Below are 26,764 nucleotides of genomic sequence, written 5' to 3' on the forward strand. Positions count from 1 at the left end.
TCTCTCATTTTGAAGAGCCTCCTACGCAGCCTTCCTTACTCTCCACATCCCAGCCTGTTTTCCATGTGGCAGTCACTGTGATTGTGTAAAACACTCAGTCAAATCAAAACCTTCTCAAATCAATGTTCTTCAGTTGGCGAATACACAAACTGAAGTATATCCATGCCTTGGAATTCTACACAGCATAAAAAGAACGAAGGGTTGATTCACACAACAGTTTGGATAGATTTGAAGGGAATTATGCTAAGTAAAGAAAGGTAATCTCAAAAAGCTACGTACTGTGTGATTTCATTTCTGTAACATTCCTGAAATGACAAAATTATCAAGATGCAGAACAGATTATTGGTTGCCAGGGACTGGATAGAGGAAGCGGGAAGTGAGATGGGTCTGGCTGTAAAAAGGGTAGCACAAAGAATCCCTACAGGCCGGGCGCGGTGGCTCAAGCCTGTAATCCCAGCACTTTGGGAGGCCGAGACGGGCGGATCACGAGGTCAGGAGATCGAGACCATCCTGGCTAATACGGTGAAACCCCGTCTCTACTAAAAAATACAAAAAAAAAACTAGCCGGGCGACGAGGCGGGCGCCTGTAGTCCCAGCTACTCGGGAGGCTGAGACAGGAGAATGGCGTGAACCCGGGAGGTGGAGCTTGCAGTGAGCTGAGAGCCGGCCACTGCACTCCAGCCTGGGCGGCAGAGCAAGACTCCGTCTCAAAAAAAAAAAAAAAAAAAAAAAGAATCCCTACAATAGAATAGTTCCTTATTTTCTTACACAATTCTATACAGGTAATAAAATTGCACAGAACTAAATATACACACAAATTAGTGCATATAAAACTGGCGACACTTGAATGAGGTCTGAATTGGTAACGTCATCTTACATGTAAACCAAATTATAAAAATTAGATTTGAAAATACGTATATTCTATAGAAATTTTAGCAAATACAGATGCTTAAAAATAAAATGTAGGATGGAATTTCACTAAATGTATTCCCTTAAAAAATGAAATATTGGCTGGACGTGGTGGCTCACGCCAGTAATCCCAGCACTTTGGGAGGCCAAGGCGGGCGGATCAGCTGAGGTCAGAAGTTTGAGACCAGCCTGACCAACATGGTGAAACCCTGTCTCTACTACAAATACAAAAAATATCCGGGCATGGTGGCTCATGCCTGTAGTCCCAGCTACTCCAGAGGCTGAGGCAGGAGAATTGCTTGAACCCAGGAGGCGGAGGTTGCAGTGAGCAGAGATCATGCCAATACACTCCAGCCTGGGCAACAAGAGCGAAACTCCATCTCAAAAAAAAAAAAGAAGGAATATTATTCAACGCTAAAAAGAAATGAGCTATCAAGTCATGAAAAGTCATGGAGGAACCTTAAATGCATATTACTAAGTGAAAGAAGCCAAACTAAAAGGCTAAATGTACTGTATGATTCCAGGTATATGACAGTCCCAAAGGCAAAACTATGGAGAAAGTAAAAATATCAGTGGTTTTCCAGTGTTTAGCAGGGAGGAAGGATGAGTAGGCAAAGCACAGAAGATTGTTAGGGCACTGAAATATTCTTTATGATACTAAGATGGTGGAGACATGTCATTAGACATTTGTCAAAGCCCACAGAATGTGCAACACCAAGAATGAAGCCTAGTGTTAACTATGGATGTTGAGTGATGTGTGGGTGTAGGTTCAGCAGTTGTAACAAATGTACCATTCTGGTGAAGGAAGTTGACAGTGAGGGAGATATGCATGTATGGGGGCAGGGTGTATATGGGAACTCTACTTTTTTTTTTTGAGATGGAGTTTCGCTCTTGTCGCCCAGACTGGAGTGCAATGGTGTGATCTCGGTTCACTGCAACCTCCACCTCCCGGGTTCAAGCGATTATCCTGCCTTAGCCTCCCAAGTTGCTGGGATTCCAGGCACATGCCACCAAGCCCAGCTGTTTTGTATTTGTAGTAGAGACGGGTTTTACCATGTTGGCCAGGCTGGTTTCGAACTCCTGACCTCAAGTGATCCACCCGCCTCAGCCTCCCAAAGGGGGGATTATAGGCATGAGCCACTGAGCCCAGCCAAGATTATCTCTTTATCTTTAAAGAGGTTTTACAAAATCCTCAGAGGCAGAAAAGTGTCCTGCCATTTCACTAAATGTATCTAAGCATGAGTTTTTTATGTTTATCCTAATCAGGACACATTATGCTTCTTTCTTGGTGCTATTTTCTATTTTATTAATTTTTAAAATCTTTACTAAATCCTTCTACTTATTTTAGGGTGTTTTTGTTTGTTTTGGGGTGTTTTTGTTTGTTTAGTTTTTTGTTTTTTTGTTTTTTTGCGATAGAGTCTCGCTCTGTCACCCAGGCTGGAGTGCAGTGGTGCCACCTTGGCTCACTGCAAGCTGCACCTCCTGGGTTCAGGCCATTCTCCTGCCTCAGCCTCCCCAGTAGCTGGAACTACAGGCGCCCACCACCACGCCTGGCTAGTTTTTTTGTATTTTTAGGAGAGATGGGGTTTCACTGTGTTAGCCAGGATGGTCTCAAACTCCTGACCTCAGGTGATCCGCCTGCCTTGGCCTCTCAAAGTGCTGGGATTACAGGTGTGAGCCACCGCGCCCAGCCTTTGTTTAGTTTTTAGAGAGACAGGCTCTTTCTCTGTTACTCAGGCAAGAGTGTAGTGGCATGATCATAGCTCACTGTAATCTTGAACTACCGGGCTCAAGGGATCCTCCTATCTCAGCCTCCCAACTAGCTAGGACTACAGGCGCACACCACCACTCCTGGCTAATTTTTAAATTTTGTTGGGGATAGGGTCTTGCTATGTTGCCTAGGCTGGTCTTGATCTCCTGGCCTCAAGTGTTCCTCACATCTTGGCTTCCCAGAGCTCTGGGATTACAGGTGTGAGTCACCACACCTGGCCTACTTCTTTTAAGTTTATAATTATTTTTCTAGTTTCTTGAGTTAGAGCTTATTTATTCTTATTTTCTAACAAATGCATTTCACTGAATTAAATTTTCCCTGAATACTTTGGCAGCATCCTGTCCAGAACACAGTTTGGCAACATATATCAAAAGCCTTAAACTGTTTCTACCATTTGACTTAGAAATTTTACATCTAAGAACTACATTAAGGAAATAATCAGATGAATTATGTGTAAAAGGTATATATTACCATGTTATTTTTACTATTTTTAAAAGGAAACATTTTACATTACAATAACAGAAATGTTTTTCTGTAAATTATAATATTTATATATGATTCATTATTCTCTAGCAAGAAAAATTATATTTTTGGATTATTTTTAATGACTTAGGTAAATGTACATAAGTTATAGCAGATGTTAAAGATACATACATATAAGAAAAAACTGGAAAGACACTAATATATTAATAGTATCAATGAGTGGTTTTTATTTTCTATTTTATGCTTTTCAGGGCTTTGCAAGCCATCTCAAATATTTCCCAGTATTATTGCTTGGCAAATAGCAAAAGTAAGCAAAAGTAAGTGTAACTGGTTTATTGTGGAGTGTCACCTCAATGGGGCATATAGGATTATGAAATGGTTTTATTTTTTCCAATCACTGCTTTCAACCATATTCTATTGAATTCCTCAAATAAATTAATGTATGAATAAATATTGAATGGGAAAGAAAAACCTAGAGGGAGGGCTTTAAAACAGAGAGGTTTTCCCCTTTACCAGCTCCCAGAGGAAGAATACGAACGGAGTAAAAGATTACAAACTGTTGAAAATATTTGCAATTCATATTGCAGACAAAGGGATCCATTACCTTATTTATCGAGAGCTCTTAGAAATCAAGAAGAAAAAGCATGGAAAATATGAAGAGACTTGTCAGAAAGAAATACAAATGACTCTTACGTTTTTGGAAAGGTGTTCTACCTTTCTCATTATATGAGAAATGAAAATCAAAACCCTACTGAGACACCATTTCCTACCTATCAGGTTAGCAAAAAATTGAAAAGTTTTTTTTTGTTTTGTTTTCTTTTTTCTTTTTTCTTTTCTTTTCTTTTTTTTTTTTTTTTTTGAGGTGGAGTCTTGCTGTGTTACCCAGGCTTGAGTGCAGTGCACAATTTCGGCTCATTGCAACCTCAGCCTCCTGGGTTCAAGCGATTCTCCTGCCCCGGCCTCCTGAGTAGCTGGGACTACAGGTGCATGCCACCACACCTGGCAAATTTTTTCTATTTTTAATAGAGACAGGGTTTCACCGTGTTAGCCAGAATGCTCTCAATCTCCTGACCTCATGATCTGCCTGTCTCGGCTTCCCAAAGTGCTGGGATTACAGAAATGGAAAAGTTGTAAAACCCATTGTTAGTGAGGCTGTGGAAAAACAGGCATCCTCAGACTGCTATGGGCAGGCACAAAATAGAATAACTCCTTTGGAGAGGAATTTGACAGCATCTACCAAAACTGTAAATACACTTGCCTTTTGAGTCAAATACCCCATTTCTGAGAGTTTATCCCACAGATACACTTGCACGTGTGCTTTGAAAACATTCGGCATTGTCTCCATTAGCAAAAAATGGAAAACAACACAAATGTATGTCAATAGAGGACTGGCTTAATAAACTAGACATCCACATAGTGGAATAGTATGCAGCTCCAATGAAGAGTACGCAAAACTTCCTCACTGAAATGGAAATATCTCCAAGATATGTTATTAAATGAAAAATGCAAGATAAAGAGCAATGTATGTATGTATTATATATAAATATATTAAATAGGTACACAGAATATTTTGTGTAAGGGAGAATGAGAGTGATATCCATATTTGCTTATATTTGCATAATGTCACACTGGAAGCCTAAATAGGAACTAATAAAGTCATTTAATAATCAAAACTATATTTAAAAGTTGTCTGGGGAAGCAGGGGTAAGAGTGAGACTTTCCTGTAATTTTTTCTTTTTCACTTTTAAATATAGTTTCGATTGTTGAATAACTGGAACACATTACCCATTTGTTAAATATAAACAACAGAAATGTATTTCTCACAGTTCCGGAGGCTAGAGGGTAGGGATCAGAACCTCACCAGAGTCAGGTTCTGCTGAGGGCCCTCTTCTGGTTACAGATAACCATCTTCTTGTAGGCTCCCATAGCAGAGAAGGCTACAAGGACCTTGGCTTGTTTTTTTGTTTGTTTGTTTTTTGAGATGGAGTCTTACTCTGTCGCCCAGGCTAGAGTGCAGTGGCATGATCTTGGCTCACTGCAACCTCCACCTCCTGGGTTCAAGCGATTGTCCGGCCTCAGCTTCCCGAGTAGCTGGGATTATAGGCGTGCGCCACCATGCCCAGCTAATTTTTGTGTTCTTAGTAGAGACAGGTTTTCACCATGTTGGCCAGGCTGGTTTTGAACTCCTGACCTCAGGTGATTCGCACACCTTGGCCTCCCAGAATGCTGGGATTACAGGTGTGAGCCACCATGGCTGAACCCTGTTTTTTAAATTGTGCTAAATGAGAGCCAGTGGGTTTTCAGTATTTATTAATATTAAAATATTGTTTTTCCATATTAAAATTTTTTTTTTTCTGAGACGGAGTCTTGTTCTGTCGCCCAGGCTGGAGTGCAGTGGTGCTGATCTCGGCTCACTGCAACCTCCGCCTCCTGGATTCAAGTGATTCTCCTGCCTCAGCCTCCCAAGTAGCTGGGACTACAGGCATGTGCTACCATGTCCGGCTATTTTTATTTTTATTTCTAGTAAAGACAGGGTTTTTGTTTTTTTTTTTTTTTTTTTTTTTTTTTTTTTGTATTTTTAGTAGAGACAGGGTTTCACTGTGTTAGCTAGGATGGTCTCGATCTTCTGATCTCGTGATCTGCCTGCCTCAGCCTCCCAAAGTGCCTTACTAACTATTTATGTGGTTATTTTTAATAAAATACTTTATTTGTAAGTTTTACACCTATACATTTCTGTTTTTTTTTTTTTCTTTTTAAAATTTGTTTGTGCTATTTTAGTCAGGATTTGGTATTATGGTTATTTGGTCTCTAAAATGGAGTAAACTGCCTAAATAAACTAGAAAAAGAAAAGCAAAAATAAAGCAAGCAGAAGGAAAGAAATAATAAAGTTTAGCCGGGTACAGTGGCTCACACCTGTAATCCCAGCACTTTGGGAGGCCAAGGTGGGCAGATCACATGAGCTCAGGGGTTTGAGACCACCCTGGGCAACATGATGAAACCCTGTCCAAAAAATTGGCCAGGTGTGGTGGTGCGTGCCTGTAATCCCAGCTACTTAGGAGGCTGAGGCACAAGAATCACTGGAGTCCTGGGAGCAGAGGTTGCAGTGAGCCAAGATCACGCCACTGCACTTCAGCTTGGGCTACAGAGTGAGACTCCATCTCAAAAATAAATAAAGAAAAATTTTTTAAAAGTTTAGAGCAGAAATCAATGAAATTGAAATCAGAAAAATAGAGAAAACAAATCAAATCACTGATTCTTTAATAAGAAAGAGAGAGAAGACACAAATTACTGACATAAACAATGAAAGAGGGGACATCACTACTTTCCCTTTTTACAGACAGTCAAAGGATGATAGAGAATCCTAGGGACAACTCTGTGCACGCGTATACAACAACTTAAATAAAATGGACCAATTCCTTGAAAGACACAAATTATCAAAACTCATTCAAGGAGAAATAAAGTGAATAATCCTGAATCTATTAAAAGATCTAATTCATAGCTTACAAAAAGGAAAACTTGAGGTCAAATGATTTCACTGGTGAATTCTTCCAAACATTTGAAGAAGAAATAGCATAAATTCTTCACAATCTCTTCCAGAAGATAAAGAGGCAATACTTTGTAGCTCATTTTATGAAACCAGCATTACCTTCATATCAAAACTAGACAAAGATGCCAGGCATGGTGGCTCACGCTTGTAATCCCAGCACTTTGGGAAGCTGAGGTGGGTGGATCACTGAGGTCAGGAGTTTGAGACCAGCCTGGCTAACATGGTGAAACTCCGTCTCTACTAAAAATACCAAAAATTAGCCAGATGTGGTGGTGGGTGTCTATAATCCCAGTTACTCGGGAGGCTGAGGCAGGAGAATTGCTTGAACACAGGAGGCAGAAGTTGCCATGAGCTGAGATCCTGCCACTGCACTCCAGCCTGGGTAACAGGAGCAAAGCTCTTTTTCAAAAAAAAAAAAAAAAAAGAACAAAACTAGACAAAGACATCATGAGAAAAGAAAGCTACAGATCAATTACCTTCATGAACATAAGTGCAAAAACTCTTCAGCAAAATCTTAGCAAATCAAATTTAGCAATATATAAGAAGATAACACATCACAACCAAATGAAGTTTCTCAGTAATACAAGGCTGGGTCAGCACTTGAAAATCAATGTAGGCTGGGCGTGATTGCAGCACTTTGGGAGGCCGAGGCAGGTGGATTAATTGACATGAGGAGTTTGAAACCAGCCTGGCCAACGTGGTGAAACCCGGTCTCTGCTAAAAATACAAAAAATTAGCCGGGTGTGGTGGCACGCGCCTGCAGTCCCAGCTACTTGGGAGGCTGAGGCAGGAGAATTACTGGAACCTGGGAGATGGAGGTTGCAGTGAGTTGAGATCGAGCCACTGGAGTCCAGCCTGGGGGACAGAGCAAGACTTCGTCTCAAAAAAAAAAAAAAAAAAAAAGAAAAAGAAAAAAGAAAGAAAGAAAAAAGGAAAGAAAATCAATGTAATGTACACTTATATAAACATTAACTAAAAATGGATCATAACAAAACTATGGGATACCACTTCACACTCAATAGCATGGCAATAATCAAGAAGACAATAATAAGTGGTGGTGGTTGTCACTCTCATGTATTACTGTTAGAACCGTAAAGTGGTGCAGCCATTGGAAAACAGTTTAACGCATCCTCAGAAAGTTACACGGAAAGTTTCCAAATGGCCCAGCAATTCCACTCCTAAGCATACTCAAGAGAAATGCAAACATATACCCACACAAAAACCTGTACACAAATGTTCATAGCAGCAGTGTTCATATTAGCTAAAAAGTTGAAATAACCGAAATGTTCATCAGCTAATGAGTGGATCAATAACACATGGTATATCCACACAATGGAATATTATGAAGCTATAAAAAGAAATGAAGTACTGATATCTGCTACAACATGGATGAACCTTGAAAACATGCAAAGTGAAAGAAATAAGTCACAAAAGAACACATATTGTATAATTCCATTTATATAAAATGCCCAGAATAGGTAAATTTATGGAGACAGGATAGGTTAGTGGTTAGTGGTTTAGGACTAAGGGTGGGAAGTAGGGAAGAGGATTGATTGGTAATGGGTATAAAGGTTCTTTTGGGGTGAATGATAATGTTCTAAAATTAGTTTGTAGTGATGGTTATACAATCCTGTGAATACACTAAAAAACACTGAGGCGGGGCGTGGGGGCTCACGCCTGTAATCCCAGCACTTTGGGAGGTCAAGGTTGGGGGTTGCAGTGAGCCAAGATGTCACCACTGCACTCCAGCCTGGGCAACAGAGCGAGACTCTGTCTCAAAAAAAACAAAAAACAAAAAACAAAAAAATCGAATTTACATTTTAAATGAGTGACTTGCATGGCATGTGAATTATATCTTAATACGGCAATTAAAAAAAAAAAAAAAGATCACAGGCCCAGTGCAGTGGCTTATGCCTGCAATCCCAGCACTTTGGGAGGCCGAGGTGGGCAGATCATCTGAGGTCAGGAGTTCCAGACCAGCCTGGCCAACATGGTGAAACCCCATCTCTACTAAAAATATAAAACTTAGCTGGGCGTGGTGGTGGGCGCCTGTAATCCCAGCTACTAGGGAGGCTGAGGGAGGAGAATTGCTTGAACCCGGGAGGCAGAGGTTGCAGTGAGCCAAGATCGTGCCACTGCACTCCAGGCTGGGTTACAGAGTGAGACTCCATCTCAAAATAAATAAATAAATAAATAAATAAATAAATAAATAAAAATTATTATAAAACTCTTAGAAAAAAAACTTTGTGAGCTTTAATTAAGCAAATAATTTTTTTTTTTGAGAGCATCTCACTATGTTGCCCAAGCTGCCTTCAAACTCCTGAGTTTGAGCAATCCTCCCACCTCAGCCTCCTGAGAAGCTGGGACTACAAGTATGTGCCAAAGAGCTCTAACATATAATACCAAAAGCACAATCCATGAAACAAAAAATTGATAAATTGGATTTCATCAAAATTAAAAGCATTTTATCAGTGAAGGATATTGTTCAGAGAATAAAAAGACAATTGAGAGAAAAACATTTGTATGACACATCATGCAAAGCCATATGATATGATTTGGATTTCTGTCCCCGCCCAAATCTCATGTCAAATTGTAATCCCCAGTGTTGGAGGAAGGGCCTGGTGGGAGGTGATTGGATCATGGGGGCAGATTTCCCCTTGCTATTCTCAGGATAGTGAGTGCGTTCTCACAAGGTCTGGTTGTTGAAAAGTGTATAGCACCTCCCCTTTCACTCTCTTCCTCCTGCTCATCAGAGGTACCTGCTTCCCCTTTGCCTTCTGCCATGATCGTAAATTTCATGAAGCCTCCCCAGTCATGCTTCCTGTACAGCCTGTTGAATGTGAGCCAATTAAACCTCTTTTCTTTTTTCCTTTTTTTTTTTTTTTTTTTGAGATGGAGTCTCACTCTGTCGCCCAGGCTGGAGTGCAGTGGCACGATCTCGGCTCACTGCAACCTCTGCCTCCCGGGTTCAAGCGATGCTCCTGCCTCAGCCTCCTGAGTAGCTAGGATTACAGGCACACACCACCATGCCTGGCTAATTTTTGTAATTTTAGCAGAGACGGGGTTTCACCATGTTGGTCCAGCTGGTCTTGAACTCCTGACCTCGTGATCCACCCACCTCGGCCTCCCTTTCTTTATAAATTACCCAGTTTAAGGTATTTCTTTACAGCAGTGCAAGAACAGATTAATACACCATATATTTAGAATATGTCTTTTTAAAAACTCTGTCAGACTGGGCTCAGTGACTCATGACTATAATCTCAGTGCCTTAGGAGAACGCACGGAGAGGACTGCTTGAGACCAGGAGTTTGAAGCTGCAGTGAGCTATGATCATGCCACTGCACTCTAGCCTGGGGGACAGTGCCAGAACCTGTTCTCTGAAAAATAAATAAGTAACCTTGCAAGACTTGACAATGAGGAAACACATGATCCAATTTTTAAGAGACAATATGAATGGATGTTCACGAGAGAATATATACAGAGAGCAAATAAACATCTCAAAAGATGCTCAACATCATTAGTTATTAGAGAAATGCAAATTTAAAACACAATGAAACCTTATTACACATGTACTTGCTATTTATTGCTGTGTAACAAATTACCCCAAAATTTAGTGGCTAAAACAACATGACGTTTATCTCAGTTTCTGTGGGTCAAGGATCCAGGAATAGCTGAATTGCGTTCTCTGCCTAAGAATCCCTCACAAGGCTTCAATCAAGTTATTGGTTGGGGCTGTGAACACCATTGAAGGCTGGGAGGCTGGAGGGAAAGGATCCTCTTCCAAGCATGATTATTCACAGGATTCAGTTACTTGAGGGCTGTTGGGCTGAGGGCCTCAGTTCCTCGCTGACTGTTCTCTGGAGATGGCCTTCAGTCCCTTGCCAGGGTTGACCCTTCCCATCAGATCAAGCACGCAAGAAGAGCCAGAAAGAGAAGTCCAGCAAGACAGAAGTCACAGTCTTTTGTAATGTGATCCCAGAAGCAACACCTCATCACTGTTGCCATATTAATTGACATTTAAGAAAGTGAAAGGGAAATTAATATTGTTAGTATTTCTTATTCTATTCATTAGAACCAAGGCATTAGGTTCAGCCCAAACTCAAGACGAGGAAATTATCCAAGGGTACACCTACCTGGAGGCATGAATACCATGGGAGCCATGTCAGAAGCCTCCTACCACTTGCCCTTTTGAGATTAGCTATAATTTGAAAATACTGACAATACCAAGTGTTAGCAAGGGTTCAAAGCAACAGGAATTCTCATACATTGCTGGTGGGAGTGCAAAAATATCACAGCCACTCTGGAAAACAGTTTGGCACTTTCTTAAAAGTTGAACATATATCATGTTACCCAGCGATCTCACTTCTAGGTATTCATTCTAGAGAATTGAACAATGAGAACACATGGACACAGGGTCACACATCAATGGGGCCTATCAAGGGGTGGGGGGCAAGGGGAGAGAGAGGATTAGGACAAATATGTAATGCATGCTGAGCTTAAAACCTAGATGGTGGGTTGATGGGTACAGCAAACCACAATGGCACATGTATACCTATGTAACAAACCTGCATGTTCTGCACATGTATCCCAGAACTTAAAATAAAATAAAAATAAAAATAAAAACTTACATCCAACAAAATCCTGTATACAAATGTTTCTAGCAGCATTATTCATAATCATCCAATGCTGGAACCAACTCAAATGTCCTTCAGTGAGTGAATTAATAAAAAAATTGTGGTATATCCATTAAAGTTTCTACCCAGCAGTGAAAAAGGACTTAATTATTAATAAATGCAACAACATGGATAAATCTAAAATACTAAGTGAAAGAGCCCAATCTCCAAACTCATCTCAGACACATAATGTGTGATTCCATTTATATTGTTACTGGCGGAGGGTGTCCAAGTTCTTGGTGTCTTGAACAAAGAATTTGACAAAACACACCAACAAAGCAAAGAAAGAATGAAGCAACAAAAGCAGAAATTTATTGAAAATGAAAGTACACTCCACAGTGTGGGAATGGCCCGAGCATAGAGGCTCAAAGGTCCCATTAAGAATTTGGGGGAGTTTACCCACACAATTGCTACAAAGAGAATAAAATACCTAGGAATCCAACTTACAAGGGATGTGAAGGACCTCTTCAAAGAGAACTACAAACCACTGCTCAATGACATAAAAGAGGACACAAACAAAAGGAAGAACATTCCATGCTCATGGATTGGAAGAATCAATATTGTGAAAATGTCCATACTGTCCAAGGTAATTTACAGATTCAATGCCATACCCATTAAGCTACCAATGACTTTCCTCATAGAATTGGGAAAAAAACTACTAAGTTCATGTGGAACCAAAAAAGAGCCCGCATAGCCAAGACAATCCTAAGCAAAAAGAACAAAGCTGGAGGCATCATGCTACCTGACTTCAAACTGTACTACAAGGCTACAGTAACCAAAACAGCATGGTACTGGTACCAAAACAGATATATAGACCAATAGAACAGAACAGAGGCCTCGGAAATCACACCACACATCTACAACCATCTGATCTTTGAAAAACCTGACAAAAGCAAGAAATGGGGAAAGGATTCCCTATTTAATAAATGGTGCTGGGAAAACTGGCTAGCCATATGTAGAAAGATGAAACTGGATCCCTTCCTTATACCTTATACAAAATTAATTCAAGATGGATTAAAGACTTAAATGTAAGGCCTAAAACCATAAAAACCCTAGAAGAAAACCTAGGCAATACCATTCAGGACATAGGTATAGACAAAGACTTCATGACTAAAACACCAAAAGCAATGGCAACAAAAGCCAAAATAGACAAATGGGATCTAATTAAACTAAAGAGCTTCTGCACAGCAAAAGAAGCTACCATCAGAGTGAACAGGCAACCTACAGAATGGGAGAAAATTTTTGCAATCTACCCATCTGACAAAGGACTAATATCCAGAATCTACAAAGAACTTAAACAAATTTACAAGAAAAAAAAAAAAATCAAAAAGTGGGCGAAGGATATGAACAGACACTTCTCAAAAGAAGACATTTATGCAGCCAACAGACACATGAAAAAATGCTCATCATCACTGGTCGTCAGAGAAATACAAATCAAAACCACAATGAGATACCATCTCACACCAGTTAGAATGACGATCATTAAAAAGTCAGGAAACAACAGATCCTGGGGAGGATGTGGAGAAATAGGAACACTTTTACACTGTTGGTGGGACTGTAAACTAGTTCAACCATTGTGGAAGACAGTGTGGCGATTCCTCAAGGATCTAGAACTAGAAATACCATTTGACCCAGCCATCCCATTATTGGGTATATACCCAAAGGATTATAAATCATGCTACTATAAAGACACATGCACACGTATGTTTATTGTGGTACTATTCACAATAGCAAATACTTGGAACCAACTAAAACATCCATCAATGATGGACTGGATTAAGAAAATGTGGCACACACATACCATGGAATACGTGCAGCCATAAAAAAGGATGAGTTCGTGTCCTTTGCAGGGACATGGATGAAGCTGGAAACCATTATTCTCAGTAAACTATCACAAGGACAGAAAACCAAACATCGCATGTTCTCACTCATAGGTGGGAATTGAACAATGAGATCACTTGGACACAGGGCGGGGAACATCACACACTGGAGCCTGTTGTGGGGTCAGGGGATGGGGGAGGAATAGCATTAGGAGAAATACCCAAAGTAAATGACGAGTTGATGGGTGCAGCACACCAATATGGCACATGTATACATATGTAACAAAACTGCACGTTTTGCACATGTACCCTAGAACTTAAAGTATAATAATAATAATAACTTTTGGGGAGTTTAAATACCCTCTAGAGGATTCCATTGGTTACTTGGTGTATGCCCTATGTAGATGAAGAGGATTAAGTAAAGTTACAAGGTCGTTTACTCTGCATATGCCTATGAAGAGGATATTTCCTGTCATAGCTGAAGTGTGAATTGGCCTTATGTTCCCTGCCTGCAGACCCTATTTTCCTGCCTCAATATGACCTTCTGGAAAAGGCAAAAATATAGGAATAGAGAACAGATCAGTGGTTGCCAGGGTTAAGGGATAAGAGGGAGAATCTGAAGAGAAATCAGCCAGGAACAGTGCATATGACAATACAAAGCACAAACAGATGATTCCTGAACCTGAAGAGAAAGAGATGTTATCTGGATGATACAGAGAATCTTTATGTGCACTGACTGGGCAATAAACAAATTTATAAATACCTCTTCTCTACCCATTCTAGATCTTTGTTGATATGTCACTATGCCTCACATTGGCCCATGAAATTGCTAATGTATTTTTTAATCAAATGTTTTATATAGACCGGGCATGGTGACTCATGCCTGGAATCCCAGCACTTTGGGAGGCTGAAGCGGGCAGATCACCTGAGGTCACAAGTTTGAGACCAGCTTGGCCAACATGGTGAAACCCTGTCTCTACTAAAAATACAAAAATTAGCCAGGCATGTTGGCAAGTGCCTGTAATCCCAGCCACTCAGGAGGCTGAGGCTGGAGAATCTCTTGAATCTGGGAGGCAGAGGTTGCAGTGAGCTAAGGCCATGCCACTGCTCTCCAGCCTGGGCAACAGAGCAAGACTGTCTCAAAAACAAACAAACAAACAAACAAACAAACAAAACAAAAGGGTATCACTAGTATTTCCTATGTACTGGACATTGTACAAGTACATTTTATTATCACAATCACACATCATCTTCATTATAGCCCTATGTCATGGAAAGAGGTTGCTATTCCTGTTTTACTGAAAGAGAAGACTCAGGCATAGAGGGATTTCATAGCACGTTCCATGGCATACTGTAAAAAATTGATGTTGTCAGAATTCAAACACAGGGGCCAGGTGCAGTGGCTCACATGTGTAATCCCAGCTCTTTGGGAGGCCAAGGCGGGTGGATCACTTGAGATCAGGCGTATGAGACCAGCCTGGCCAACATGGTGAAACCCCGTCTCTACTATAAATACAAAAATTAGCCAGTCATGGTGGCAGGCACCTGTAATCCCAGCTACTCAGGGGGTCGAGGCAGGAGAATCGCTTGAACCTGGGAGGCCATTGCACTTCCAGCCTGGGGGACAAGAGCGAGACTTTGTCTCAAAAAAAAAAAAAAAAAAAAAAAGATTTTAATGATTCTTTACAGAAAACTTTCTTGCTGCCAAATATAGGAAAAGGTGACAGTCAAATAACTCAGAGTCGCAACTACATTATGACTCTTGAAGGGGAGGATTCCAGAAAATATTGCTTAGGGAAGCTCCAAAGTCAACTGTTGCCTGGCTTTATAGAGCAACATTCTCCACTACCTAATGCAGGGGTTCCCAATCCCCCTGCCACAGGTACCAGTCTGTGGCCTGTTAGGAACCTAGACGCACAGCAGAAGGTGAGCGGTGGGTGGCAAGCATTACCAGCCGAACTCCGTCCACCTCCTGTCAGATCAGCAGCAGCATTAGATTCATGTAGGAGCACAAACCCTATTGTGAACTCTGCGCATGAGGGATCTAGGCTGTGTGCTCCTTATGAGAATCTAACTAATGCCTGATGATCTGAGGTAGAACAGTTACATTCCAAAACCACTCATCCTTCTCTCTCCCCACCCCCTGTCCGTGGAAAAAATGTCTTCTATGAAACTAGTCCCTGGTACTCAAAAGGTTGGGGACCGCTGAACTAATAGCTCAGAAACCTAATCCAACCCTGTGCTTAGGGTTACAAATATTTATAACAAGAAGTCACAATTTGTCACAAACAGGCACTGAAGAACTCCCATAGAACAGAAGTCCTAATTTAGTAATAACTATGGAATTATTTATTTATTTATTTTGAGATGGAGTCTCGCTCTGTCACCAGGCTGGAGTGCAGCGGCGTGATCTTGGTTCACTGCAACCTTCGCCTCCTGGGTTCAAGTGATTCTCCTGCCTCAGCCTCCCAAGTAGCTGGGACTACAGGCATGTGCCACTACGCCCAGCTAATTTTTGTATTTTTAGTAGAGACGGGGTTTCATCATGTTGGTTGGCCAGGATGGTCTCGATCTCTTGATCTTCTGATCTGCCCACCACGGTCTCCCAAAGTGCTGGGATTACAGGCGTAAGCCACCACACCCAGCCAGAAATTTTTTTTGTAATCACTCAAATGTGCAAGGATATACCATAACTCACAGAGAAATTATATATAGATGAGTGACTCAGATACAGCTGAACCCCTTACCACCTATCACCAAATTCAGACATTCCACAAGGAGAGAAACCCTGCCAATGTTTGTGGTAGGCCTTCAGCTGAAGTATTTCCTTTGAGTTCATGAGACAATCGGACAGAAGAGAAGAGAACCTTGTATATATGAAGAATGTGTTAAAAGCTTCGGCCCATTTCCTCTTGGAGTGCACACAATAGAGGGGGCTTATAAATGTGATGCATGAATTGTGGGTATCAGCTAGTACAAAACCAGTTATGAAAGCACCTGTGTAGGAGGAAAACTTTGGAAGTGAAGGGAATGTGGTCAGGGTTATTGTACAGTTGCAGATCCACATGGGACTCAGGAACCATATGGGAGAGCAACCCTACCTGTGTGATGAGCGTAGTGAGAGCTTCACCAGGCGCTCCTCTCTTCTCCTTCATAGTACCCTCCATTCAGGAGAGAACGCACATCATTGTCATAAGAGCGGTGAGAATTTTTCTCAGAGTGCAAAACTTGGCACTGATGAGCGAGTCCATAGGGGAGAGAGACCCCATAAATGTGATGAGTTCAGTACGGGCTTCTCTCAAGCCTCAGAAGTTCACATTCACCAGAGAATCCACACTAAAGAAAATTGCTATTAATGAATGTAACACAGACTTCAGTCAGAAGGGAAATGTTCACCTTTAGCAGAATCTAGGCAGAAGGAATCAATGTGATAATGAGGACTGTCAAAACATTCAAAGACATTCAAGTTACAAAGTTACAGAATAGATGCCTACTATAAATGTGACAATTAAATTTGGGGTTGGGGTGAGGAAGTTTACCCAGAATCTTAAAACTCATGACAAAATTCCACATAGGAAATAAACAATACCAATAGTCTAAATGAAATCTAAATGAAAATATTATTTTCCAAGTGTTTTAATGTTACAAAATGTAGAAGGGGTTACCATAAGGTTCTGTTTCTTGGCCAGACGGGGTGGCTCACGCCTGTAATCCCAGCACTTTGGGAGGCCAAGGGGGGCGGATCACCTGAGGTCAGGAATTTGAGACCAGCCTGGCCAACATGGCAAAACCCTGTCTCTACTAAAGATACAAAAAATTACCCAGGCATGGTGGCGGCTGCCTGTCATCCCAGCTACTCGGAGGCCGAGGCAGGAGAATTACTTGAACCTGGGAGGTTGCAGTGAGCCAAGATCATGTCATTGCACTCCAGCCTGGGTGACAGAGTGAGACTCCGTCTCAAAAAAAAGAAAGAAAGGAAGAAAGGAAGGAAGAAAGAGAGAGAGAGAGGAAGGAAGGAAGGAAGGAAGGAAGGAAGGAAGGAAGGAAGGAAGGAAGGAAGGAAGGAAGGAAGGAAGGAAGGAAGGAAGAAAAGAAAGAAAGAAAAGACTGATCTCATAAAACATCCTGGGGCCGGGCGCGGTGGCTCACGCCTGTAATCCCAGCACTTTGGGAGGCTGAGGCAGGTGGATCACAAGGTCAGGAGATCGAGACCATCCTGGCTAACACGGTGAAACCCTGTCTCTACTAAAAATACAAAAAGTTAGCCGGGCGTGGTGGCGGGTGCCTGTAGTCCCAGCTACTCGGGAGCCTGAGGCAGGAGAATGGCGTGAACCCGGGAGGCGGAGCTTGCAGTGAGCTGAGATAGCGTCACTGCACTCCAGCCTGGGCGACAGAGCCAGACTCCGTCTCAAAAAAAAAAAAAAAACATCCTGGAGCCATAATGAGACCAAACAAGAACAAAATCAAAACCTCAGGGAGAGTTACTTTCATAACATGACTCACCCGGTGGTAGGAGATTTTGCCAAGAATGCAAGTGATCATGGAGCTAAGGCCACAATGCTATTTTTCCTGGGTAATGATGTTCTATGCAATTGTGTGAAATCTTGTCTTATTTGAGATGTGTGAAACTTTCCACTTTAACATCTTTTACAAGAGTATACTTCGTTTCTCAAATTGTGGTTTATAGACCACCTGTATCAGAAGTACTCAAAGTGTGTACTAAAGTGTAAACAGTACTTCCTTAGTATTTTGTACACAACAACTTTAGTGTACGTAATTATCTGTGGGTACTTGAAAAATGCAGATTCCTGAGCCTCATCCCATATCTACTTAATCAGTCAGTGGGTATAGAGACCAGGGGTTTGCATTTATAAAAGCTCCTCCCCCAGAGCTGGGTGCAGTGGCTCACACTTATAATCTCAGCGACTTGGGAGGCTGAGGCAGGAGGATTGCTTAAGGCCAGGAGTTCGAGACAAGCCTGAGCAACAGAGTGAGACCCCTGTATTAGTCCATTCTCACGCTGCTATAAAGAACTGCCTCAGACTGGGTAATTTATAAATGAAAGAAGTTTAATTGACTCACAGTTCCTCATTGCTGGGTAGTCCTCAGGAAACTTACAACTATGGTGAAAGGCAAAGGAGAAGCAGACACCTTCTTCACAGGGTGGCAGAATGGAGTGAATGCAAACGGGAAATGCCAGACACTTATAAAACGATCATATCTCGTGGGACTCACTCACTATCACGAGAATAGCATGAGGGAAACTGCCCTCATGATCCAAGTACTGCCATCCGGTCCCGCCCTTGATACGTGGAGATTATGGGGATTATAATTCAAGGTGAGATTTGAGTGGGAACACAGAACCAAGCCACATCAACCCCTGCCACCCCCCCCCCCCAAAAAAGAAAAAAGGTTTTTAAGCTCTTCTCCCCGTTGCAGGTGTTTTTTTTTTTTTTTTTTTTTTTTTGAGGCAGAGTCTCACTCTGTCGCCGGGGCTGGAGTGCAGTGGCCGGATCTCAGCTCACTGCAAGCTCCGCCTCCCGGGTTTACGCCCTTCTCCTGCCTCAGCCTCCCGAGTAGCTGGGACTACAGGCGCCCGCCACTTCGCCCGGCTAGTTTTTTTGTATTTTTAGTAGAGACGGGGTTTCACCGTGTTAGCCAGGATGGTCTCGATCTCCTGACCTCGTGATCCACCCGTCTCGGCCTCCCAAAGTGCTGGGATTACAGGCTTGAGCCACCGCGCCCGGCCAGCAGGTGTTTTATTTTTATGAATGCAAAAGCTGGAGATTTGTTTTATGAGATGATTGGATAAGGTCAAGAAAAACAAAATCTTAGGTGGCACTTTTGCTAGTGTCCTGAATCTACTGGATATGGAAATTTTTACCAACAAATTGATAGAAATCAGGAAGTAAAATTCAGGAGACTTGAACTGCACATTAACTAGCCCAAGGGAATATTAACAAATGGCTGACAGCACCCAGGATGAGACAGGTGATGGCCACAAATGAAAACTAATGGAGTCAAGCAGCCACAATTCAGCTTCAAACAGCATCAACTTAATAAGAGGAATCTGGTATGAGTCTATTAAATCTGAAAAATAAGAAATGGATTGAGAAGTTCAAATATTAGAGTGGGATAATAGTTAAATTATCCTTAGTGCAATGATGATTATATTAGAAACACCAGGATAGGCCGGGCATGGTAGCTTACACCTGTAACCCCAGCACTTTAGGAGGCCAAAGTGAATGGATCACCTGAGGTCAGGAGTTTGAGACCAGCCTGGCCAACATAGCTAAAAATACAAAAATTAGCCGGGTGTCGTGGCCTGTGCCTATAATCCCAGCTACTCGGGAGTCTGAGGCAGGAGAATTGCTTGAACCTGGGAGGCGTAAGTTACAGTGAGCTGAGATCGCGCCCCTGCACTCCAGGGTGTGTGATAGAGTGAGACTCCATCTGAAAACAAAAAGAAAGAAAGAAACACCAGGGTACATTCAACCTGTCACTGAAATAATTCACACTGACTCTGACATCAGCCTTTTTACTGCAAATTGTCCTATGGAATGGCATAAACATGCAATTTATACCTTAATCTGGATCTAGGTGAGTGGTTCCCAAATGTAGCCGGGCTTCAGAATCCACTCTATAGCTTGTTAACAATATAGTTATCTTGGGTTCCGCCCGAGGAGGCTGCGATTCAGCATTTCTGAGGAGGCCCGAGTAAGCATGTAAGTTCCTGGTTTGGGAACTGCTGCCTTATACACCTTACTAAATGGACCCTGCTCCCTAGAGGCTGGCTTGTTCAGAATCTCGGTCAGGGAGATTAAGATGGGGCCTCAAACATCTTGTGAAATTACTGATGCTTAACAGTTTGCTGGGTAGTCATTAAGAGAAGTAAAGGAACCAGGCAAGAAAGGGGCTTCCACTTGTGCTGATGGCCAGGCAATGACCAGCTGAGTTGTTAAAGCAGCCTCTCATCATGCTGCCTCGGGGTGATGAATAGGTTCCACAAATCCTGTTTAGAGAATATAAAAATAATTTTGTACCTGTCAGCAATTCCTTACTGAAAAATGTTTCTGGTACTGGAACATTTTGCTCTATTAAGCAAGAAGCTGTTGGTCCTGGAATAAATAAGCCTCTGGCTGGGTGTGGTGGCTCATGCCTGTAATCCCAGCACATTGGGAGGCTGAGGCGGGTGGATCACCTGAGGTCAGGAGTTTGAGATCAGTCTGGCCAACATGGTGAAACCCCGTCTCTACTAAAAATAAAAAAATTAGCCGATCGTGGTAGTGGGTGCCTGTAATCCCAGCTACTTGGGAGGCTGTGGCAAGAGAATTGCTTGAACCCAGGAGGTGGAGGTTGCAGTGAGCTGGAAGGCGTCACTGCACTCCAGCCTGGGTGACAGAGGGAAACTCCATCTCAAAAAATGAATATATAAGCCCCTATTTTTTGACATGGTACCTTAGGAATGAATGAACTAGTAGCATCAAGCACTCACTCCCAGCTTCATGTATGGAAACCTTAAGGCGGGACTCTGATACTTTTGCAAAGACATTCAGTAAAGTTCAATAAGGAGCAGGTGTCTGCTTCTGAAAACAGGCTGGGGAGCAACAAAGAGACGAACAAGATTGAGCAGTTGTCAGGAGCAGGGCTACGTTGTGTGTATCTGTTTTGATAATACTTTAAGACATTCCATGCCTTGGCTTCCCTTAAACCAGCAAACAAGTAAGAGGTGGGAGCCCTTCAGTGAACAAGCCATGGTCAGGATCTGTCTTCTCATCAAGTGTTTTGCTAGCACACTTGCCTGGGCCTAAGGGAGGGAAATTTAGAGGTGGGGATAGAGGGGTCGTTATTTTGGAGGGTCTGCTGCATCCCAACAAATGAGCTTCATTTAAAGAATGTACTATTGAGCAACTATTTATCAGTCCATATGGGTAGGTAGAAGAGATAAACACTTTTTCTTCTCTTACACAGCCAACACAACACTCCTGACACCAGATATGGAGGGGTTTTCCTCCATTGGACACTCTCCACTGGAAAATTTCCCATTGAACACTCACTGGGTGTCTTACAATTTAACTCAATTCTAACACTATCTACCTGGAGTTAGCATCAGATCCCACAGGTTAAGGGCTCAGTCCAACACTGCCCCCAACTTCAGGTACGAGGTGAAGGCAGTAGGTTGTATCTGTACTTCTGACCAACTGGCTATCCATCAGGGATCCTATGATCCCCACCTCTGGTTTGATTAATTTGCTAGAGTGGCTCACAGAACTCAGGAAAACACTTAACTTACATTTATCCATTTATTCTGAAGGATATCACAAAGGATACAGATGAACAGCCAGATGGAAAAGGCGCAAAGGGCAAGATGCACATGAAGGTGATGGGAGGGTGGCACATCTGGAGACGGCATGGAAGCTCCACGCTTCCTGTGTATGTGGAAGGGGAAGGGGCACGGAGCTTCCAAGCCCTCTCCAGGTGTACCGCCCTCCCATCACCTCCACGTGTTCAGCAATCCAGAAGCTCCATGAATCTTGTCCTTTGAGGTTTTTATGGAGGTTTTATTATGTAGGGATGACCATCGGCCCATCATTGGCCATTGGTGATCAATTCAACCTTCAACCTGTCTCCCCCTTTTGGAGGTCCAGGGGTGGGACTGTAAGTTCCAACCTTCAGGATTCATTCCCTAGCAACTAGACCCCATCCCGAGGCTGTCCAGGAGCTCACTAAGAGGCACCTCATTAGAACAAAAGATGCTCCTACCACCCAGGAAATTCCAAGGGATTTAAGACCTCTGGGTCAGACACTAAGATTCTCCTAGTCCCTCAATCTACAATAGCATTAGGAGCTCATCTCACAACTGGAGGTAGGGACCAAATATATACTTTTTATTATCTCACAGTAGGTTATGCAGGATTTGAATGAACCGTTCTCCTTTCCTTCCTCTGATTCCTCCAGCTGACCAGGGCCATCTGGAACACCAAAATATACTTGGCAAATTCACCCAGAAGCAGCTCAAGCAATGTCTTTATGAAGCCTTTCTCCCAACTTAAAATGTCCTCTTAAATAGGCAATCATCACTTTTGTTATTTTTTAAAAATCTTGGGTATGTTAAACTATGTAAAATTAATGCCTAAGTCCTGGAGGGCTAAGCTTCACTTAAGGATTTGTTTCTCTCCTCTCCCACAGTCCCTGTTCCCTGAATCTTAGAAATGTCATCCTCAAGTGACTAAGATTTTCCTTTTGATCTATTTCTCATCTGCCCTTTGCCTGCATACCAATCTTTAGCATCGGAAATGAGCAACATCTCTCAGGCTAGGGTCATCCTATTCCTAAACAGACTTGAAGGGTGGAGCCCCCGGTAATCTTTAGTGAGCTTTTTGTATTTAAATACCTTCACCATCCAGAATTTTGATTCCAAGTTCCTTCATCCAAACATGGAAAAGTACCCTGGCTTATTTCAAAGACTCTCAGTGGACACAATAACAAATAAGCACTAAATACATTTTTACAGTATAAGTAGAGGAAAATGGTACATAGAAGGTAGTTGTGGTGGTATCAGGCAGCTGGTACTCTCTCCCAGCCTTTTGTTCACCCTTTCCACCAGTTCTGAATATAATTTTTGTAGCAGCTCTATACATGTGTGATGCAGAACCAAGCTTTGCTTAATTTATTCATATTGTTCTAGTTAAATGAATTGCAACCTTCCAACCTTAAAGTCCTCAGAGTCAATTACTCACTTGCTCTTAACATTTCCAGAGCTACTCAATAATTACATACAATTTTATCTGTCAACTAAAAAAAATTTCCAGAGCTTCACTTACCAATTCAAATTGACCTAAAATCAACCATGAATTGTCCTTACCAGTCTAATTGGATGGATATATTTAGTAAATATTCCTTCACTGAAAGCCATTCACACATTTAAGAAACACTCACTGAGTGCGCATCCTGTGCCAGGCAATCTGTTGCATAAAGACTGGCCTGTTCACTCCTTCACCATGTGCTCGTCTGTGTGGACTAGAAATACCTGTCCTCTGTGTGATTTAGCCACGGTTGGCAAGTACCACATCTGTCACTCAGAGCATTTTGGAATTTTAATAAGAATTTTTGAGACTGTCTCAAAAACAAATAAATAAATAAAGCTCGTGTTTATTGTTTCTGTGCTATTCAGAACCCTTGGAATAAAGCTGGCCTTTTCATCTCGATAACATTCTGTCCTAAAAACTATGATGTCCACTTGAATGATTACTATATTTTCTTTTCTTTTCTTTTCTTTTCTTTTTTTTTGAGACGGAGTCTCACTCTGTTGCCAGGCCAGAGTGCAGTGGCATGATCTCGGCTCCCTGCAACCTCTGCCTCCCAGATTCAAGTGATTCTCCCGCCTCAGTCTCCCAAGTACTGGGGCTACAGGCATGTACCACCACTGCCAGCTAATTTTTGTATTTTTTTTTTTTTTTTTTTTTTTTTTGAGACGGAGTCTCACTCTGTCGCCCAGGCTGGAGTGCAGTGGCCGGATCTCAGCTCACTGCAAGCTCCGCCTCCCGGGTTCACGCCATTCTCCTGCCTCAGCCTCCTGAGTAGCTGGGGCTACAGGCGCCCGCCACCTCGCCTGGCTAGTTTTTTTGTTTTTTTTTTAGTAGAGACGGGGTTTCACCATGTTAGCCAGGATGGTCTCGATCTCCTGACCTCGTGATCCGCCCGTCTTGGCCTCCCAAAGTGCTGGGATTACTAATTTTTGTATTTTTAGTACAGACGGGGTTTCACCATGTTGGTTGGCTGGGATGGTCTCGATCTCTTGACCTTGTGATCTGCCCACCTCAGCCTCCCAAAGTGCTGGGATTACAGGCGTGAGCCACTGCGCCTGGCCTATTTTGTTTATTCTATACCTGGTATAAACCTTAAGTGTCTCCTTATTCACCACTTTAAGTAATAAGTCTCTGCCTAATTTCCTAGGCCATCCATACTTGATCCTGTTACTGAATGCCCTTCCATTAACTCTGAGCTCCAATTTCTCATAGAAGATGAATGGAGGGAATTATGCTCTAAGTGATTTCACCAATATTCTCAATCATAATAATTCTTTTTCTTTTTTTTTTTTTTTTTTTTTTTTTTTTGCGGGTCGGGGGGAGGACAAGGTCTTGCTCTGTCACCCAGCCTGAAATGTAGTAGCATGATCATAGCTCACTACAGCCTCAGACTCCTGGGCTCAAGCAATCCTCCCGCCTCAGCCTCCTGAGTATCTGGGACTACAGGCAAGTGCCACCATGCCCCGCTACTTTAAAATTGTTTTGTAGAGACAAGATCTCACTATGTTGCCTCGGTTGGTCTCAAACTCATATCCTCAAGCAATCCTCCAACCTTGGCCTGGTATTACAGGCATGAGTCACTGGGCCTGGTCTCTCACCTTAGAGAGTACTCATACCACCCAAGAATTCCACATTTCACTAATTAGCCTGCTGCCTGCTTTCCAAGACAATTTGAAAGGCCAGGCCTTGGTATCTGAAGTTTCGGAGTCTAGATTCAAGTCATTTCTCTGCCTGCTTAGTAGCTGGATAACGTCAGACAAGTTATTTAACTTCTCTCTGCCTCCCTTCTTTCCTTCTTTCCTTCTTTCCTTCTTTCCTTCCTTCCTTCCTTCCTTTCCTTCCTTCCTTCCTTCCTTCCTTCCTTCCTTCCTTCCTTCCTTCCTTCCGCTCCCCCTCCCTCCCTCCCCCTCTCCTTCCTCCTTCCTTCCTTCCTTCCTTCCTCACTCCCTCCCTCCCTCCCTCTCCCCTTCCTTCCTTCCTATCCTCCTCCCCCTCCCTTCTCCTTCCTCCTTCCTTCCTTCCTTCCGTCTCTCTTCCTCCTTCTTCCTTGACCTCCTTCCCTCCGTCCTCCCTCTCTCCTCTCCCTCCTTCCTTCCTCCTCCTCCCTTCCTCCTCCCCTCCCTTCCTCTCCTTCTTCCTTCCTTCCTTCCTCCCCTTCTTCTCTTCCTTCTTTCCTCTTTCTTTCTTCTTTCTTTTCCTTCTTTCCTTCTTTCCTTTCTTCTTCTATTTCTTTTTTTCCCCTTTCTTTCTTTCTTTCCTTTCTTTCTTCTCTCTCCTCTCTCCTCTTTCTTTTTTTGACGGAGTCTCTCTCTGTCACCCAGGCTGGAGTGCAGAGGTGTGATCTTGGCTCACTGCAACCTCCACCTCCCGGGTTCAAGCGATTCTTCTGTTTCAGCCTCCCGAGTAGCTGGGATTACAGGCGACCACCACCACGCCCAGCTAATTTTTTTGTATTTTAGTAGAGACGGGGTTTCACCATGTTGGTCAGGTTGGTCTCAAACTCCTGACCTCGTGCTCTACCCGTCTCAGCTTCCCAAAGTGCTGGGATTATGGGCGTGAACCACCATACCCAGCCCCCTCACTTCTTTATCTGCAGAATGAGCTCAAAATGTTGTTTCATCTACATGTTGTGAGGATCAAATGAGTTGACACCAACACAGGACTTAGAACACTACCTGATGCCTAAGAAGCACTCAGTCAGGCCAGGTGCAGTGGCTCACGCCTATAATCCCAGCACTTTGGGAGGCCGAGGTGGGCGGATCACCTGAGGCAGGAGTTCAAGACCAGCCTGGCCAACATGGTGAAACCCCATCTATACTAAAAACGCAAAAATGAGCTGGGCGTGGTGGTGAGTGCCTGTAATCCCAGCTACTCAGGAGGCTGAGGCAGGAGAATTGCTTGAACCTGGGAAGCGGAGGTTGCAGTTAGCCAAGATCATGCCACTGCACTCCAGCCTGGGTGACGGAATGAGACTCCATCTCAAAAAAAAAAAAAAAAAAAAAGCACTCAGTCATTGTTAGCAATTATGAGTATTTTCTTCCCTTTCTGGAAACTAGCTGCAGCTTACCCCACTCTTTCCATCACTTTGCCTCATATTTTATTGAGAGAATAAGACAGCAACAAACAAAAGCCAGGAAGCTCCCTTCTTCCTCCCACCACATCCACCTGCATACCTGCATCTTTTTCTTTCCTCTGCCCATTAAAAATGTCCTTGCAGGCCAGGTGCGGTGGCTCACACCTGTAATCCCAGCACTTTGGGAGGTGGAGGTGGGCAGATTCCTTGAGGTCAGGAGTTTGAGACCAGCCTGGCCAACATGGGGAAACCCTGTCTCTACTAAAAATACAAAAATTAGCCGGGTGTGGTGGCACGTGTCTGTAGTCCCAGTTACTTGGGAGGCTGAAGCAGGAGAACTGCTTGAACCTGGGAGGCAGAGGTTTCAGTGAGCCAAGACTGTACCACTGCAGTCCAACCTGGGTGACACAGTGAGACTCTGTCTCAGAAAAAAAATAAAAAATTAAAAAATAAGCCCTTGCTGACTCAACCTGTGCTCAGGATCCCACCCTGTTTACCTTGAAGGATTTCTTCAACTTCACCTTCTTTCCAGCATTGTTGATATACCCCTCTGACAGCATGCAGGCATCTTTTAAAACAAGAGCGAAAAACCAAACCCTTCCTCAACCCTGCACCCCTCAGCAGCCTTTGAAAGATGGGATAGGGCCAGGTGCGGTGGCTCACACCTGTAATCCTAGCA

This window comes from Rhinopithecus roxellana, chromosome 12 (genome assembly GCF_007565055.1).
Source record: "Rhinopithecus roxellana isolate Shanxi Qingling chromosome 12, ASM756505v1, whole genome shotgun sequence".
In the NCBI taxonomy this organism is placed as follows: domain Eukaryota; kingdom Metazoa; phylum Chordata; class Mammalia; order Primates; family Cercopithecidae; genus Rhinopithecus; species Rhinopithecus roxellana.